Consider the following 18,696-nt stretch of genomic DNA (forward strand, 5'->3'; position numbering starts at 1 on the left):
CAACTATTTTTCCATAAGAAATCTTTAATTAATCACCAGTGTAACTGTTGACAACTCTCTCATCCCATTCTCAGGTTTGTTCCCTTTGTTCTTTCTTATAGCCATAGTTCATGACAAGCCACTCTGAAGATATGAAGGTATTACCTCAGTGGAGGAGAGACGGTGTGGCTGCTTTTGCAAATCATAAATGGTGGCACTTTTACAATGACTTGGTAGCCATCAAACACTGGGTGTTTGCCATGGGAGACTATAGACCCTTATACCCTCAAGGCAGGAAAGGCTGATAGGTGCCAATTTGTCCCCAGTAGTTTCCGCGCAGCTTTCTGCGGTGCAAGTGAGTAGAGATTCTATTACTAGCTAAAAATGTGTTCTAGCCTGTGTCATTGTACATGTCTTTTTTTTATTATTAGATTCCCCCCCCACCAATCAAACACAGCAATAAGACCATGTAGATAAATTGCTCTGTCTAATCACTGATCATAAATGTGACTCCAAAAAGCTAAAGATCCACACCACTGAGAGCATAGGTCTCCAAAAACTGCCTGGTTCTGTGGGAACAATTAAGGAAGGATGCTGAGTGGTAAAGTACTCATTTTACTTTGACAAGAAATGAACACTAATAGTAACAATTCACACTTCATCTGTTCTTGACAAGCCTTCATAATAGATCAAAAATGTACATATTTTCCCCCAAAATTAGAGGACGGAAGTGTAAGTAAATATGTTAATTGACTTTAAGGTGGCTGGCACCTTCAAATAGCACATGCCACCCTAAGGAAAACCCAAGAAACAATTTAGCCCAAGCCAAATAAGAGGCCCTCTTAGGAAAATGTTGTGACAGACCCTTCTCTCCTACAGCAATCTTCAAAAGGCTTATCTTAATGACCCAGGTTAATTTTCACCCTACTGTACATAATTTAATTCCAAAAGGAAATATCCAAGTGACATTCATCTCATTTAAATTTATTTCTGCCTGAATCAGGTATGGCTTTGATCAAAGCTAGTAGTATAAGGAATTGTAGTAATATTAATCCTGATAGTAAAAAATAACAGTCATAATATAAAGGTGTCATTTGTTGAGTGTCTTGTATTATGTGCCAGACATCACCATAAGCATTTTGTGATATTACTTAATGTAACTCATACTTCAACCCAGAGAAGAACTGGTTTCTTATTTATTATTCCCAATATTCCCACTATAGAGATAACAAGACTGAGGTTCGTCACACAGCTATTAGATGGAAGAATCTTTGCTCATGTCTTTTAAACCACAGCCTCTACTAAGGCTCACAGGCCCATGTGTACTCCAGACTTCATTTCACAAAGAAAATTCAGGAACTCCTTCAGCAGGTATTTGCTATTCGTTTTTATGCATAATTAAGAAATTATATGCTGCTGATAACTCTGGTAATATAATGTCTAACCTCTCACATTCTTCCTTGATTGCCATGCAAAGGATTTGAAAAGAGATATTTTAGAATAATTACCCATCAGTAATCATCTCCACACACACAAATCACATTTGATTCCCTATTAAGACAGACCAAGAGAATGAGAGGTTTTCACTCAGGAATGTTTTCTGCTGCAATCAGGTTAATTCTATGTTTCCATCCCATTGGTCTTCTGAATTTAAACATGGGAACATGGAACAAATTCTATAGAGGGGATAATAATATCCCCAATCATGGGTCTTGATCCACTGGGGGAAAAGTGCTTAACTATTAGCTTTCCAAATGGAGTGCCATTCTATTTAGGTGCGTCACCTCCTAGGAAAGATTCACTGGGCAAATGGGAGTGGACTGCAGAACAGTAGTTACCTTGGTTCACTCTAAAGCTCAGACCTTCACAATCATAGCCTGTTATATAAAATAATTCATAAGAAGAACAAAGAGACAAATGTCAAGCTACCATAGTTAATCGATGTCATTGTGTAATACCAATCAACAGTCCTCCAATCCATGGTGACATATCATGTTTGATTTATAAATGGAGTAACCTTTCAACATGATCAGTATACCCATGATTCTTGTGGGACACTTGCCAAGATTTAGCGTCCTGTCTCTTCCTTTATTTAAGTAGTACTAGAGCCTTATTCCAGGATCATAATCTTAACCCAGGGTATCTATGAGTTTGCGCTATAATCAGGCCTACCAACAATACTCTCATCCAACATCATCTCCTCTTTCCCCCAAATTTGACTTCCATTTCTCTTTTTTCTACTGTGACAATACTGCAGCTATCCTTCTGAGAGGGGAACATCTCTCTCTGTGTCTCATATGAACAGAATATCTGCTCCCCAAACTTACCTACCAAGAACTGCTTTGTCTCATCCTTCAACCTCACCATGGATGCTTTCTCCATCTCTGCAGTGTTCCTCTCTTCCTTGCACTCACAAGAAAGCATCATGTGCAGGGCGCCTGGGTGGCTCAGTCGGTTAAGCGGCTGCCTTCGGCTCAGGTCATGATCCCAGGGTCCTGGGATCGAGTCCCACGTCGGGCTCCTTCCTCAGCGGGGAGCCTGCTTCTCCCTCTCCCTCTGCTTGGCACTCCACCTGCTTGTGCTCTCCCTCTATCTCTATCAAATAAATAAATAAAATCTTTAAAAAAAAAAAAAAAGAAAGCATCATGTGCATTGACATGGAAATTCAAGTCAGATTATTAATTCACCTGGGGGCATTTTAAGTCTTTTTTTTTTTTTTTTTTAGCTTGGTAAAACACAAATGGTTTGGTGGTTACACAAGTGTTTAGTATATTTGACCTTAAATTGCACAAGTGCTTTTCTGTTTGTTGTGTGCACTTTTATACATATGTATTATATATCATAAAGTCTATAAAGCATACAGAAAATGTTTGCAAAAATTTCAGGAATAGTTAGCAATTGAACATTTATGTACCTACTACACAAATCAAGAAATAAAAAGTGACTGGCACCTCAAAAGCCTCCTGTGTGCCCCCTGCCAGTGGGAGCTTGCTCCCTCCCCTTGAAGGTAAAAAATACCTTGACTTTTATGATAAACCACTTCTTCAAAGCCTTATCTTTTACCAGAAAATGAAAATCCGTGTCCCATGTTAAGTAATTTTAAGCACTCAAATCAGGTAGGGGAAGCTTTATAGAATCAACCTCACTTTACCAGATATCTATGGCATACAATGTACCATATATAAAACTAGAAGATAGGGGGAATATAGTTTAATAAGACATAGTCTTTGACCCCAAGAAACTCATGGGTGTTGGGAGGCTCTACAGGAGCTCATGAAAGCATAGAGCAGTAAATTTTGTCAACTAGAACCATAATAGCACAAGGGGAATTGGAACTGGAGAGAAACAAAATATAGCAAGATATCTCATTGCTCTGTTTCTCCAAACCAACATGTGGCTGGCCACTATTTAACTGGGAGAAGAGTATGATCAAGTCTTTCTCTAGAAAATGAAGTGTGTGGAGCAAGATGAGAACTCCCTCCTAGATGAATCTGAGAAGTGAGCGTGTTCTCTGTCTCTGGCACTATGCGCAAGGTATTTCCAGCTCATTTCTGAGACAAGGTTCATGATATATCAGGGAAGGAAACGCTGGAAGCAAACCTCTTTCTTTATCTTCTGAAGGCTAACTAGGTGTTCCATTCTTTACATTCCTTATTTGGAAAATAAAGCTAATAGGCTACTGACAGAATGCACTAGGATGGTGTCTGCGGGGGATTTGGCACAATGTTTGGCACCCAGGAGAGCTGAATAAGTGGCAGCTAAGCCTTTTAGAGTTGGGAGTTCCATTTTCTAAGCCATCCCTTTATCAAATAAAGAACTGAGATTAAAATGAAACTAAAGAGAATCTTATATAGAGGCTTTAACTGGGTTCGGTCACGTATACTGTCCAGATAGCCTCAACAATGCATTGTTCTCTCAAGGTTGTGTCCTTGAAAACAGCTCCCACTGTGGACAGACTGTACATTCCAAGGACGGGGAGGGAGCAAGGAGTCTCCAGCTGCCCACGTCCAGGTTGGGGATCAACCAGCAGTCACATCCACTCCATGACCTCCTCCAACACGAGCTCAGACATTTTCCCAAGCTCCCACATTTTCCCTGTCCCACATATTCAGCACCGGTCAAGTCCATTTTTTCTGCTGTAGTGCTATATTGATACTTATTGCCTTTACTGATGTGATTTCTTTTTCTACATTTACATTTTTTAAAATTTTTTTTGCATTGACAGTAAAGTTATAGTATAATGGCTATTAAGATTTTAAAATTAAGGTTTGTGGCAAAGCAGAGTTCATTTGCTTTGGAACTGGATGATGTGTGCAAATTCCTTACCTTCCGTAAACCTCCTATCTAAAAGGTACAGAGTCATACAGCTCCACAGCTTTATTGGGAGGATTAAATGTAAGAATCTCAGTAGTGAACTCATAATAAATAGTGGCTATTGCTATTTCCTCTCCACTTAGATTCTAAAATCCTTGTCTGTGTAGACATATGGCATTCTTTTTCATATCCCCCTCAGAGCTGAGGAAGTGTTTGCTTATAGAATCCACTCAATGGATGTTTGCTGATTGATTGCTCTGGGCCCAATGCCAAGATGTACATCAATCCTGTCCTCAGCGCTCCCTAACTCAGAGAGTTGACTACAAGTATGGTATAACAATACAGAGGTTAGGGCAGTGGGAGAGGGGGCTTAGAGACAGTGCTTATATGTGTTCCTGGGATTACAAAGCAACACCATGCTGCTTATTAAATAAACATGTCTGATTGACAAAATGGCTGTCCCTGACTTTGACAAAAATGATGGATGAAACTCATTTTTTATAGGAAGATGCTTCAATGAAAGGCAAAGCCTAATCCTAATATTATTTAGCTGACTGAATTCTTTGTGTCTGTAAAGGTTCTGTCAATTAAAGGTGTTTCAGCCAAGTCATCTGCATATTTCTCCAGCAATGTGATCTATCAACCCACACAGCATGATTCCTGAGCCTAAATATTATAGTAAGAGAAGCCATGGGACAGGTGCAGGCTGATTGGATTTTAGGGATGACAATGCTTTGAAAGAGCAAAGGAACACATTGCCTGCTTGGAGATTTTTGTGCTTTTGCTAGAAAATTCTGAATTTTAACAAAGAAGATTTATAGGAGAGTGTCACTTTGGGGTAGGGCTTTGGCAATTGTCAATTACTAAAAGTCAAATCACTAAAGGGGAAAACAATCATAAATTTGCAGCACTTTAGGGTTTGTGATCCCATAGCCATGGAGGTACTGGTTAATGATTTTCACAGGGTAATCCATTGTGAATCTTATCTCTTTATCCTTTGGTTGGAATTTGCTGCTTTTTGTTGGAATGGAAATTGGTCTTACTGCACAGACACACAAGACACAATTATCAAGAAGACTAATAATCTTTGGAAAATAATTCTGAACTTACTGGTCCCATATGCTTTCTTATTTCTAAGTGGTTCCCTTGGGAAGTCATGTAAATACTCTAATTTCATTGCCATTGTCCATAAACTATTTGAAACTTGTAAGGATATGCAATTGTTATAACTGGAAAGACATGGTCTTTGACTTTGATGTCAGAGGGATTTGAGACTGGATTTGTTTCTGCCACATCCTAGCAATATGGTCTTGCAAAATCATTGAGTTTCATGGGTAAGTATAGATAATGGACCTTTGAAAGAATTTCCCAGAATTATGTTTGGAAGTATTATGATTAGAGCATACTAGGTATTCAATAAATGTTAGTTTTTCCTTAGTCTAGAATTGATTTTGGATTAAATTTACCAGCCCCATTGAAAAAATCAGTTTCATTGTATTCCAATCACACTTATTTTTGATACAAAGTATAATTACACCCATCTAGTTCCAACCTTCTTCAACTTGATTGAAGATTCTCTGGTGAGGCTTGGTTCTCTGGCGACTGTTTGATTCCACAAAAAGATCAAATTCACTCCAATGAATGAGCATTCATAAAAAAAATAAAGATATTTGATGTTTTATTTTGTGCCTAGCTCCTAGTACAGCTCCAGGCACATAGTAAGGCCTTAATAAATGTTTGTTGAAAGACCAGGCCATGGCTGAAAATTCTGTTCTGAAAGTTGAAATTTTCAAAGATACTAAAGGTTGGCAGCTCACTAAAATATGTGTATAGTTTTCCAAGAGAGAAATATTCATTTGTATGGTAAAGTTCTGGTATAATTTTTTTTCTGGTATAATTTTTTTTAAGTCACTTTAAATTTTAGTCATGCTTTGTCTATAAAACCTTTCCTGTAATTCAAGACAGTTTTAATTCCTCACACTGAAGGAAACCTCCACAACAAAATGAATAAAATGTGAAGCTCTAGAAATGCCACCAGGAAAATTAAAAGTCCCTAATGGCAAAAGGCAAAGGCTATTATTATTATTCAACTTTTGGTGTAAAAATAGAAATAGACATGTGACAACTCACCTATATAATATATATTTTTTGCCTCACTAGTAAAATATAGGTAACAGCATCTTTATCCCCATTTTTATAGAAATGGAAACAGGTTCAATGAGGTAAAAATCCCCAGGTCATACAAACAGAGTGGTGGGCATAGTACTTCTTACTTTAAATTCCCTGTTATTTACACTTGACAATCATCTTATTTCTATTCAGTCAAGGACTGGTCCCGCCATTGGAAAGGGACACCCATAGTGTTTGTTGGTAACAATTTTGTGTTTTGCTGATTTTTCTTATGGGCAAATGATGACAATTACCTCAATATCCAGAGCCTATTTAATGGTTAGACACAGTAGGAATCTGTTTGTTTTTTTTTTTATGATTTCCAAAGGCCAGAAAAGCCTTTTTCTCTCTATTTTTCTCAGCTTTTCTTTTCAATAATATATTTTTAAAGATTTTATTTATTTATTTGAGAGAGAGAGCATGTATGCATGAGCAGTGGGGGAAGGTGGCAGAGGGAGAAAGAGAGGGACAAGCAGACTCCCCACTGAATGTGGAGCCTGACACAGTGCTTGATCTTAAGACCCTGAGATCATAACCTGAGCCGAAATCAAGAGTCAGACAATTAACCGACTGTGCCATCCAGGCGCCCCCTATAGCATGTTTTAAGCTACAGGGAGGACTATAGACAGCATGCTTGGAAATAAGTAACTTAAAAGTATTCACACCAGAGTTTGCCCATCTGAATATATTTTATTAAACAGCTATGCAATATCCAGTGGAAAACTTGTGGGCAATGTAATCCATTCTTCCTTTGAGTAATCCACTAGGAGAATTTCAGGCCTGATGATAATGTGTTCTGGGTCCCTAGACTTACTTTTGGATTATCATTGGCTTGGAAGGACCTGTTGGAAGCCTTTCAGTACAAGAGTTAAGTACTTCAGTACAAGGGTCTGTTTTTTGGGGTTTTTTTTTTTGTTTTTTTTGTTTTTCCCAGTCTGGTGTCTGGGCCTCCTAGATTACCCTGGAAAAGATCAGAGTCTCCTCTGTTGGCCCATGCAGAAGAAAGACTGAAATCTGGGAGTAGCCCAGATCTCAAGGCACCATCTCTTCTGGCATTCTCTGTGAAGGCCATTTTCATGGTCTGCAGAGTAAAAGTGAGGAGCCCGTGGAGAATTTGGGGCAATGCGTCTGTGGTTGTTTTGTTCTTAGAGTTCCTCAGGGGAAGGTATTATGTCTCATTGATCTTGATTCCTGCACAGGGTGGATACTGAGTATGGTAGAGACAGCTGTGTATACACTAATGCCATATCCTTTCCTTATCACATAGCTAGACATCATTTCCCAGGTAGGTGAGATCATGCACATAAGTATCTATTGCTATGTAACAAATTACTCCAAAATGTTAGCAGCTGAAATCATCATATAGTTGTTATCCTACACAGTTTCTGAGGGTCAGGAATCCAAGAATGGCTTAGCTGGGTGGTTCTTGCTCAGCCTCTCTCAAGAGGTTATAGTCAAGCTGTCAGCTGGGTCTGCAATTATCTCAAGGCTCAACTGGCTTTAGACCATCTGCTTCCAAGCTCACTCACATGGTGGTTTTTGTTTTCTTATTGGGTGTTAGCTAGAAGTTTCCCAACATGGAGGTCTCCGCATTAGACTGCTCATAACATGGCAATTTGCTTTCCACAAAATCAGTGATCCAAGAGAGAGCAAGCTCAAGATGGAAGCAGAAATCCTTTACAATATAATTTTGGAACTCATACCATCATTTCTGCTATAGCAATGTGCGAGGGGACTTCACAAGGTGTGACTACCAGGGGGAAAGGATCACTGGAGGCTATCTTGGCACTGTGACTGAGTTCTGGCCAACAGAATATGTGCGGAAATAATGTATGCTATTCCCAAATCAGCATGTGGAAAACACCCTCCACATCCTCCATGTCTATTTCCTAATTATCCAGGTGAATAGTGATGTCTTTTAGGATTCAGAGGGAAATGGAACCAAAAGATCATAAGAGCCTACATCCATGACTGACCACACAGAGCAAACCCTCTATGACATAAGGGAGAAAGGAACCATCAGTATGTAACACCACTGAAATTCTTTCCTTCATTTCCCCTTCCTTCTTTCTTCCCTCCCTCCCTCCCTCCCTCCCTTCCTTCCTTCCTTCCTGTTTCTTTTATAGCAGTTAGCTTCCCTTAATGTGTATATGTGTGTGTATGCCTGCATTTCAATTCAGAATTTATATGTTTTGATTTCCCACAGTTTTATTAATATGCACTTGTTAATATTTGATTTGTGCAATTTTTTTTCCTCTATGTTGTTAGTACTGGCTGTTCCCTTTAACATGTAACATTTTGGAGATCAGGAATCCTGTATTCTATTTTGACTCTCTCTCCAGGAATCAGGTCATTATCCTGCACCTAGAATAACTACTATCCACAGATTGACTGTATGCAACCTTATTTCAACACAAGGGAAAAGATGTTCCATGAAGTCTTGGCCCAAAAAGTCTCATTTCAGGTAATGACCTATAGAAGAGGATATTGCAAGTCTTAAAAGCTTAAATTTACAGAAAAGAGTCAAAATTTCAAAATCTATGTTTAATAAAGCCATCTTGTGGAAAATAAATGCATTATTGTATACAATAGATAAAATCACGTAAAAGCATATTTAAACCCAAATATCTCTGTAGGATAGAAATGTGCAATGACACTTTTATTTATTCAAGCCAATTAAAACTTTTACTGACCACCAATGAATCATGGAACACTACATCAAAAACTAATGATGTACTGTGTGGTGACTAACAAAACACAATAAAAAAATAAAAAATAAATGACATCTTAAAAAATTTTAAAAATAAATATATATTTAATACCATATATAATTATGATTATTTAATATATTTAATATTATATATAATTATTATTTAATATTTGTATAACATATATATTCTAATGTAATATGGGAATCTATACACCTAGGTGTCCAGAGTTCTATTTTAATCAAAATGGCTTACATTGTAACCTTTCACTGCATTAGATTGGCAGAAATGACACTATCCCCATCCTCCAACTCCCAGAATGAAAGCAAAAGGCTTTTTTCATTTTCTATACCAAAGAGTTCCAGTTTTTTTTAGTCTAACAACATAAATGAAGTGCAGTATCTAGGAAAAATATTCACTTCATTTAAAATGAGAGATCCTTCTTGGAAAGGGTATCTTGATTTCAAAGTTTCAAAAGTAATTAAGAGCACAAGCCTGCTTGGGGCTCCACTGGCTGTCCGTGACTCTACTTTTTATCACTGTCTAAAAGACGGATGAGGCAGGGCACAGGCATATGAAATTCCTGATAGATTAACTTTTGGGGAGACAGACCAAAGTAGAAACTGCTGTTCTGTTTACATGGAAGTAAGAACAAATACAGCTTGTTTTTAAGTAACATCAACACATATGGTAAATAGAGAAAATGCAGTAGGCTCATTCTTGGGCTCAAATAGAACAAGAATTCAGGTCTTTTGATAGAATTCACTTTTATTTTCTATTTGAACACCAAATTCAATTAAAATGAAGTGTGTATTGACGCCACTTTCTATCTGGTCCTATAATTGGAAGCTCTGAATGTAATACCCTTTTAGGTATCAAATCACAAATAACAATCCTATCTGTGAGACATATTATTTGCCCCTGTCCATTAACCAATGGCAGAATTTTTCTCAACTCTGATTACCCTGAACATAGATAATGAGTTCTCCTTCCAATTTTTATTGATTTCTTCCTTGCTCTATAGGAAACTATTGATTTCTGTTTTCTTGTTCAGTTACTAGTTGATTTTATCTTTCATTTGATTTGACTTAAAGTGAAACTTTTTCTGATTGGAACACAGCAAAATCCTGGAGAAAAAAAGAGAGTCAGGGCCACTTAAATTTATAAATGTTTTGGTGAAAACTCAGTGAGCCCCTCTTTGAATTATCTGTAGTGAATACTATAAAGAAATGGTGAACTTTTCCCTTGCTGCTCCCTGATGCCCAGCCCTTTTTGTTACACACATACGGAAACCATCTGCGTTGTAATCATTACAGAATTTAGGTCTGGGAAATAGAATTTAACAAATGATGAGAAAATCAAGGTTGCTGCTATAAAATAAAACAAACCTAAATTTACAAAGCAACCTCCACACAGACTTGCATACGCACACATATGCAATATATTCCCCAGAGAGATGTATAAAAGTGGGATTGTTTTTTATTCCATGAAAATTTTTGCATGAGAAAAAAACGACTCAGGGTGAGAGAGGGCCCACACTCCCCAGGGATTGCAGCAGGACAGATGTGACTGCAGTGGGGATGGAGGTGTCCAGCCTGTGGTCATCAGTCCCTTGTGGTATTCTGGCACTGCCCAATGTGGCTCATGGTAGATTTTTATAATAATGTCTTCAATGAATTATGCCTTCCCATGTCCACAACCCTTTGGAATGTGACTCTGTCACTGCTCCTCTCAACACAGTCTTGAATCTGGCCTGGCCTCAGGACTTTTTTTGTTGTTGTTGTTATTATTTGTTTTTTGTTTATTTATTTATTTGAAAGAGAGAGAGAGAGAGCAGAGCTTGCAAGAGGGAACATGAGTGGGGGGGAGGGGCAAAGGGAGAGGGAGAGGCAGGCTCCCGCTGAGCAGGGAGCCCGATGTGGGACTCGGCTCGATCCCAGGACCCTGAGATCATGACCTGAGCTGAAGGCAGACACTTAACTGATTGAGCTACCCAGGGACCAACAGAATGAGGCAGAAGCGATGCACGATTGCCAAGGGTAGGCATTTGGAAGCTTATGGCTTATGGCTTATGTTTCACCCTCTTGAAACCACTCTGAGACCACCATGGTGAGAAGAAGCCCACGATGAAAGATCACATGAAAAGAGATGCCCAATTGCTCCATGTCCTGGATAAGCCAGCACCTAGCCATCTCACCCAATAAATGCCACTGCATGTGTGAGCCCAGGTAAGACAGAAGAATCACTTGGGAACCCACAGAAATGTATGAAGCAATATATCATTGTGTATCTCTCTTTAACTTTTAATTTGAACCAATTGTAGACTTATCCAAAAGTTGCTAAAATAGTATAGAAAGTTTCCATATACCTCTTACTGAACTTCCCTTAATATTATTACCCCATACAATCCAATGATCAGAACCAGGAAATTAATACTAGTAAGTAGGGGTCTTACCCAAATTCCACCATTTTTTGCCACTAGTGCTTTTTTCTCTGTTCCAGGATCTAGTCCAGGATTCCACATTTCATTTAGTTTTTGTCTTGTTAGTCTCCTCTTATCTATAACAGTTTCTCAGTCTTTCCTCATCTATCATGACTTTGATACTTTTGAAGAGTACTGGTCAGTTATTTTGCAAAATATTCCTCAGTTTGGGTTTGGTTGAGATTTTGCATCTTAGGAATGAAGTGACGTCCATCTCAGTCCATCCTATCAGGGAGTATATGACGTTAAGTTGGCTTTTAGTGCTGTTCACCTTGATCAGTAGGTTAAGGTGGTTTCTTTCTAATTTTCCATTTTAGAGTTACTATTTAATTAACTTTATAGTTAATAAATATCTTGGGAGAGATATTTTAGAATATAAAAATAATCATTTTAAGCTACTAAGTCCTGGAGTGGTTTGTAACAGACAAACGGATATAGAAATAGATAGATGATACATAGATACATAAATAATTAAGATAGAAAGATGATGATGATAGATAGATAGATGATAGATAGATGATAGATAGATAGATAGATAGATAGATAGATAGATAACTGATACAAAGTATAAGTCAAGTGGGGACTTCTTTTGGGGAGGTGAGACAGTATGATACAGGGAATGGAAAAAAGAGAAGGTCTGTATAGCATGAGTATCTATGGCAGTTTTGTGATAGACTTGTGGGTGAAGAGATCAGAGCTATTCTGGTACAGCAATATAATATTTGAGAACTAGGAAAGATAGACAGGAATTTTTTCTTTTTTAAATAAGGGCTGAAAGATGTAACTTTTCACTTGACACCTAAGTGAGGAATAGAAATATTTTTAAATTACTTCTGGTAATTTGAGTACTTTGGGGCATGTAGAGTCCCAAGATTTATTAGGGTTTTATGGGAGCTTTTTTTCCTTAATGGGTAGTTAGTTATAGGGTGCTGAGGCTGTGGGCAGAACCAGACATTCTTTAAACAATGTAATTGTAGCGATTAAAAGAGAAGTGAGGAAGGTTCCTGGGTAGCTCATTTGGTTAAGCATCTGCCTTAGGCTCAGGTCAAGATCCCAGGGTCCTGGGATGGAGCCCTGTGTCTGGCTCCCTGCTCAGCGGGGAGTCTGTTTCTTCCTCTCCCTCTACCCCTCCCCCTGTTCATGCTCATGCTCTCTCTCAAATAAATAAATAAAATATTTTTTAAAAATTGAGAGAAAAGTGAGGAATGAAGTTCTGACACATGCTACAACATGGATGAACCTTGAAAGCACTATGCTAAGTGAAATAAATTAGATGCAGAAGAGCTAATATTGTATGAATCCACTTAAATGAAGTACTTAGAATAGGCAAGTTCAGAGAGACAGAAAGTAGATTATAGGTTACTAGAGCCTGGGGAGAAGGGGAATAGGGAGTTATTTCTTAATGAGTATAGACTTTATGTTTGGCGTAATGAAAAAGTTTTAAAAATAAATAGTGGTAATGGTGGTACAACATTGTAAATGCAATTAATTCTACTGAATTATACAGTTAAAATGGTTAAAATGGCAAATTTTATGTTATATATATTTTACCACAATTTTAAAAATTAATAATATCAAAAAACCATTGAATTGTACAATCTAAACGAGTGAATTGTGTGTTATGCGAACGCTATCTCAATAAAGCTGGGTTGTTTTTTTTTTAAAAAAAAAACAATGTAATTGTATTTGCTATTATTCCTATCACTCTATGTGCATAAGATGAATGGGAGTCTACTTATTTGACAAAGTTCTGCCATCCATGGACAAAAAACAAGGCAGGAGTATAAGTCAGAATATCATTTCTCAGAGAGAAGGTGGTTGATCTTCCTATTGCTTTGTAGTAAGACCTATACAAGAAGAATCTGGCATAACATGGAATCTGAACAGCTCTAACTGCAGCTAATGAGAGAAGAAATGCATAGGTACCTAGGAAGTTACAGAGTAGAATCACAGGTCTTTTTATATACAACTAATAGAGTTCCTTGGCACTGGCGATACTGCAGAAACCTAAACAGGTAAATTCCTTGTATTCATGGAGTTTATATTCTGTGCAAGGGAGCTTCAACAAACAAATGCATTATTTAACATACATTTTAGATAATTCTATGCAGTTGCAAAGACAAATAAAGCGGTAGAGAAGCAAAGAGAGGACTATGGGAGCCAGGCTGTGAGAGTGACTCAACAGGTAGATGAAGCCCAGCAGGAGCCCAAAAGCATGCAACATGGTAACATACGGAGATAGAGGCAAGTAATGTGTATTGAGGAAAATTCTTGGTAGATAAGAGAAGAAGCTGTGGTCCTAAGACAAGGTACTCAGCCTGGGATCTGTGCAGCACCTGAGCCTGCAGGTAGATCCCAGGGGTTCCATGAATTTGGATGTGGAAAGACTTAAATTGAATTGGATATAATTTACTATAGTATGGAAATAGACCAGTAGTTTCTAAACATTTCTTCAGAAGCATTTTTCCTTTTTTTCATTTATTTATTTATTTATTTGAGACAGAGAGAATGAGAGAGAGAGAGCACATGAGAGGGGGGAGGGTCAGAGGGAGAAGCAGACTCCCTGCCAAGCAGGGAGCCTGATGCGTCACTCGATCCAGGGACTCCAGGATCATGACCTGAGCCGAACGCAGTCGCTTAACCAACTGAGCCACCCAGGCGCCCTCCTTTTTTTAAAATGAAATTTTCTGCATAACTGCTATTATATTTAACTAAATAAATAAATAAATAAAATAAAAAATCCTGAATTTCTTTGGCTGAAGGAAGTGTCATGGTCTCTGAGGTTCCCACTCCTGGTCTGCTCTTGAAAGCCCAGTTCTTTCTTCACTGAAAGCCCAGGGCACAGTTTGATCAGCACTTCTCTCATTCCTCTGGAATGAATGTTGCCCTACCCTACAAGCCTGTAAGAAGAAATACCATGAGATTTGACTATGGCAGATGGGGCAATGCACATTAAGGAGGTGGGCACACCATGCAAATTGGTATACTACCTGGTGTGTGTGGAGAAGTAAACAGCGATTCTTCCCAGAATTTCCTCTGATCATGCTCACTTTGGCCAGCTACTTGACAATGACCCAAGCAGCTAGATATTGGCCAAGTCCAGAATACCTCAAAATATCTTGAACTAATAAGCCCTTTTTAAAAATTTAGAAATGCATACACAAAACTATGTATATTTTATTGTTGGGGGGAATTTTTCCTCTACCCCTTAAAATTCTTTTGGCTGCTCTTAAGAATTAAATTGATATAAGACAGATAAACAGGAGAAAATCAATTTTAATTATGTATGTACACGGAATCCATAAGAATATGAGGCCCACAGGCAGGCAGGCAATTAAGGCTTATAAACCATCAGAGCTAAGGAGAAGGGGGTGGGTGTCCTGGACTCAAAAGAGAAGAAAGACAATTCATAAGAAGATGAAAAGGAGTAAATATCTGGTAATGTTTGCTGGGCCATACAGAAGCAATGGGACATAGAGGGGAATTTAAACAAACAGTCTTTGGTAAGTTTCTCCCTGTCTACTCATATTATGTTCATATTATGCTATAGTTATCTATGGTGAGAGCTCCCTTCCTGGAGCAGGTCCTTCATCTAAATTCTTTTAGGTAGTTAGGGAGGTCAGAAGCTCTTCCTGAGCCTTCTGTTTCTTAACAACAATCAGCCTTAAGTAATCCACATGCCAAAGAGACACATTTTAAGGTGGCAAGTTTTGCTCCCCTGCAGTAATGCAATAAGAAAGAAAGAAAGAAAGAGAAAGAAAGAAAGAAAGAAAGAAAGAAAGAAAGAAAGAAAGAAAGAAAGAAAGAAAAAGGAAGGAAGGAAGGAAGGAAGGAAGGAAGGAAGGAAGGAAGGAAGGAAGGAAGGAAGACATGCAGACACTATTGATCAACGGCATAGCACAATTTAGCCAGCTTAAGAAAATGATTTATTCACCATCCCATAAGACTATACAATTATTCACTGACATGAAAATCATTTCCCAAGCTCTCTGTATCATGTGTATTTGGGAAGAAGTGACAGAGGAAAAAGTAAGTGGAGAATTGAGGCAGCTTTTACCAGTCCTCGACTGTGGTTTGCTTATTTAATTTACAATGATCTCAAATGATTTTTTAGAATGGCTGTCACTAGAATTTAGATCTTTAACAATAAATCCCATCACTAAGTATTTCCTTAGATTTTGTTAAAAGCATTTTGTTGTCAAATTAAGGTCTTTAAGGAGCTATAATCTATTTAAAAATATATTACAACAGTCATAAGTTCCCTTCCTCTTTAAGTTTCTCAAGTGAAGAGTTATTGCAATTGTGTTTCTGGAAGGTGCATACAAAAATCACAAATCACAGTGCATTCACAAGCCTGTCATGAGCTTTCCAGTAGTTAATGTAAAAAGGAGATGGAATTTCACCAAAATAAGGGGGAACTTTCTGATAGATCTAAGGAAAAAATAAAGAAAAATAATTTTAATAAGTTTCTCATTACTGGAGAGGGTGTAGGCATAATTTTTTGAAATGCAAGAGCTATATTAGACTCTACAATATAAACCGTATTAAAGGCTTCCCAAAGTAGTGCATTCAATTATCCTTTCCAGCTCCTTTTATCACCTATTAGTTCCCTAAAAGATGATTAGAAAAACCTGTTGATAGAGCAAAGGTAAGATTACTGGACTTATTTGAGGAAAGTAAGATGGTCTTAATACCATCTAAGTAGGGAGAAATAAAGGAAAGATATGTATAAGATTCTAGGCTGGGTGGGTCAATTTTAAGGTGGTTTTTGGAAGGTAGGGGGATGATTGAGACTGGGCAGAATTTATGGCATAGCTTTGAATTCCTGAGCAAAGCCTGTGAGGGTCTTGAGAGAGTTGATAAGCATGCTATTAGTCATGACATTTAGGTAACTTCAGTTGCTTACAGTCTTATTCTCCTGGAAGAAGTATTTTTCTGGAGCAAGTAGCTAAGCTTTTTTGCTTGTTTTCAGTACTGTTTAATATATAGAGAGAAAAATATCCCAGTCTCAATATTGTTTAACACAGAGACAGGAAATTATGGTGATTTCAGTTATTTCCAACCCTGCAATTCTGTATTTTTCTTTGGTATGGCAACATTTTCAGGGAAGTGGTAATAATGATCAATCTTAATTTTGACTTTCAAAATCCTCTATTGGTTACAATTTATATATAAAATCAAAGTTTTTTCCCTCACATTGTATTTCATTTTATCATTATGTAATTACTAAAGACTTTTGTTCATTTAATAAACACATTTTGAAAGCACATTTTACATCTGTTTAACCGTTAAAAAATAATCAAGAGTAAATTTGTGTCCAAGATGAATAAAGGAAAATATACCCACTGAAAGATTCTAAAGTCTCTAGTACTCACTTAACAAATGTCTTTCATAAAGTTGAGTGATGTTTTGTGTGTGTGTGTGTGTGTGTGTGTGTGTGTGTGTGTAGGTGGGGATGTGCGAACGACGATGCACAGGTGCTTAATATGAGGCTGACTGTATAATTAAGAATCATGGAGGTGACATCATGTTGTTTAGGGTCATGCTGACTCTCCTTATACTCTGCTTAAAATCCCAATTTTGACTTCTAGTTTCACCTCTGATGTAAAGAGCTTAGAAGTCATCAATCCAGTCCTTATAAGGAAAAGGTGAATAAACTAAAGCAAAGACTTTTCTCAGAGCCATTGAGAATTTAGGTCATTCATAGGGCACTCTACCACACCAAAATCAGGAGAGACAAGACACATCCAGAGAACCTCAGCCAAGATCTATTTACTTGGAACAGAAGTTGCTGGAGCCCTAAACTGGTGCAAACACTTAAATGGGCATTTGGAAAAACTGCTGGAAACTGAGTATGTGCTGGATTTGGGAATGAAAAGTTTCTAGGGCTGCAATCTTAGGGTAGACCCTATACTTCGGTGTGTTTTACCTCAAGAACTGCACAAAGCTCTCAGGGTAAAGATTCAAGAAAGATCCCCTCAAGATTCTGGTGCAGGAGGTGGAAGTACGGTAATCTGTGAAATATGCCCAGACCATTCTCCATAAGAAGACAGCCTCTGCAGAAAAAAAGACTGCCAGAGCCTCATCCCAGCTAGGCGAGGAATGTTCCTCCCACTCCAGCCCCTACAAGCCTTCCGGTCCCATCTAAAGGGAAAAAGAAAAGCTAAGAAACATTATGAAGGTCATAGTCCAGGGACACAGGAAGACTGAATTCACTGAAAGATTGAGATTTAATCATAAGGTTATAGGACACTTCCATTCCGCCATATCTTACCACAACACCAACAGCACTCCAGTGTAATAACAGTGGGTTTCAGCAGAAAGAGCTGCAAGATGCGGACTCTGAGGAGGAGCACTTATGAAAGCCCAAAGTCAACAGGGGAGATCAAAACAATATAGCTACAGCAAATATTAAACACAATACAATTCCTAGCCAGATTAACATAAAACCTTACACAAAAGGCCTATTTACTTCAGTTCCCATTACCCGATGTATAATGCTTTCAGCAAAAACTTAAAAGGCATGTTAAACGCTATATATGTATATATATATATATATATAATGTGTGTGTGTATATATATATATATACACACACACATATGCATGCTATATTATATATTTTATATATAATATATAAGATTATATATGTAAGAATATATTATATATGTTCTATTCTATTATATATTTCATTATACTACATATATTATACTCTATATATCTTGTTATATATATATATATATATATATATATATATATAATATACACATATACATATATATCTTGAAGACCAGCAAGTAAGGAAATACTCCAACAAACAAACAAAACGTCCCCACAATGGTGGGGGTATGTTAAAGAGACAAAGTAGTCAACTGAAAAAGCTCCCAGTGGTCAGGTCTGAGACAATTTAAGCAACAAAATAAAGTAATATTAGATTATAACCCAAAATATAGTATCTACTAGTCCATATTGATATAAGTAAAGGGTTGACTAAATAAATAAATGGAGGACAAAAGACAAATCTCTCTGCAGAAGAGTTCCAAATA

At 37.6% G+C, this 18,696-nt stretch overlaps 1 long non-coding RNA gene across 1 annotated transcript in view; it reads right to left on the reverse strand.

Annotated features, from left to right (window-relative positions):
• LOC118534580 (uncharacterized) overlaps positions 1-18,696 on the reverse strand; it is a 569,730-nt gene that overhangs the window by 193,026 nt on the left and 358,008 nt on the right. The gene's annotated exons all lie outside the window — the stretch shown is intronic.

The sequence above is a fragment of the Halichoerus grypus genome, chromosome 10, assembly GCF_964656455.1.
Source record: "Halichoerus grypus chromosome 10, mHalGry1.hap1.1, whole genome shotgun sequence".
Lineage (NCBI taxonomy): Eukaryota > Metazoa > Chordata > Mammalia > Carnivora > Phocidae > Halichoerus > Halichoerus grypus.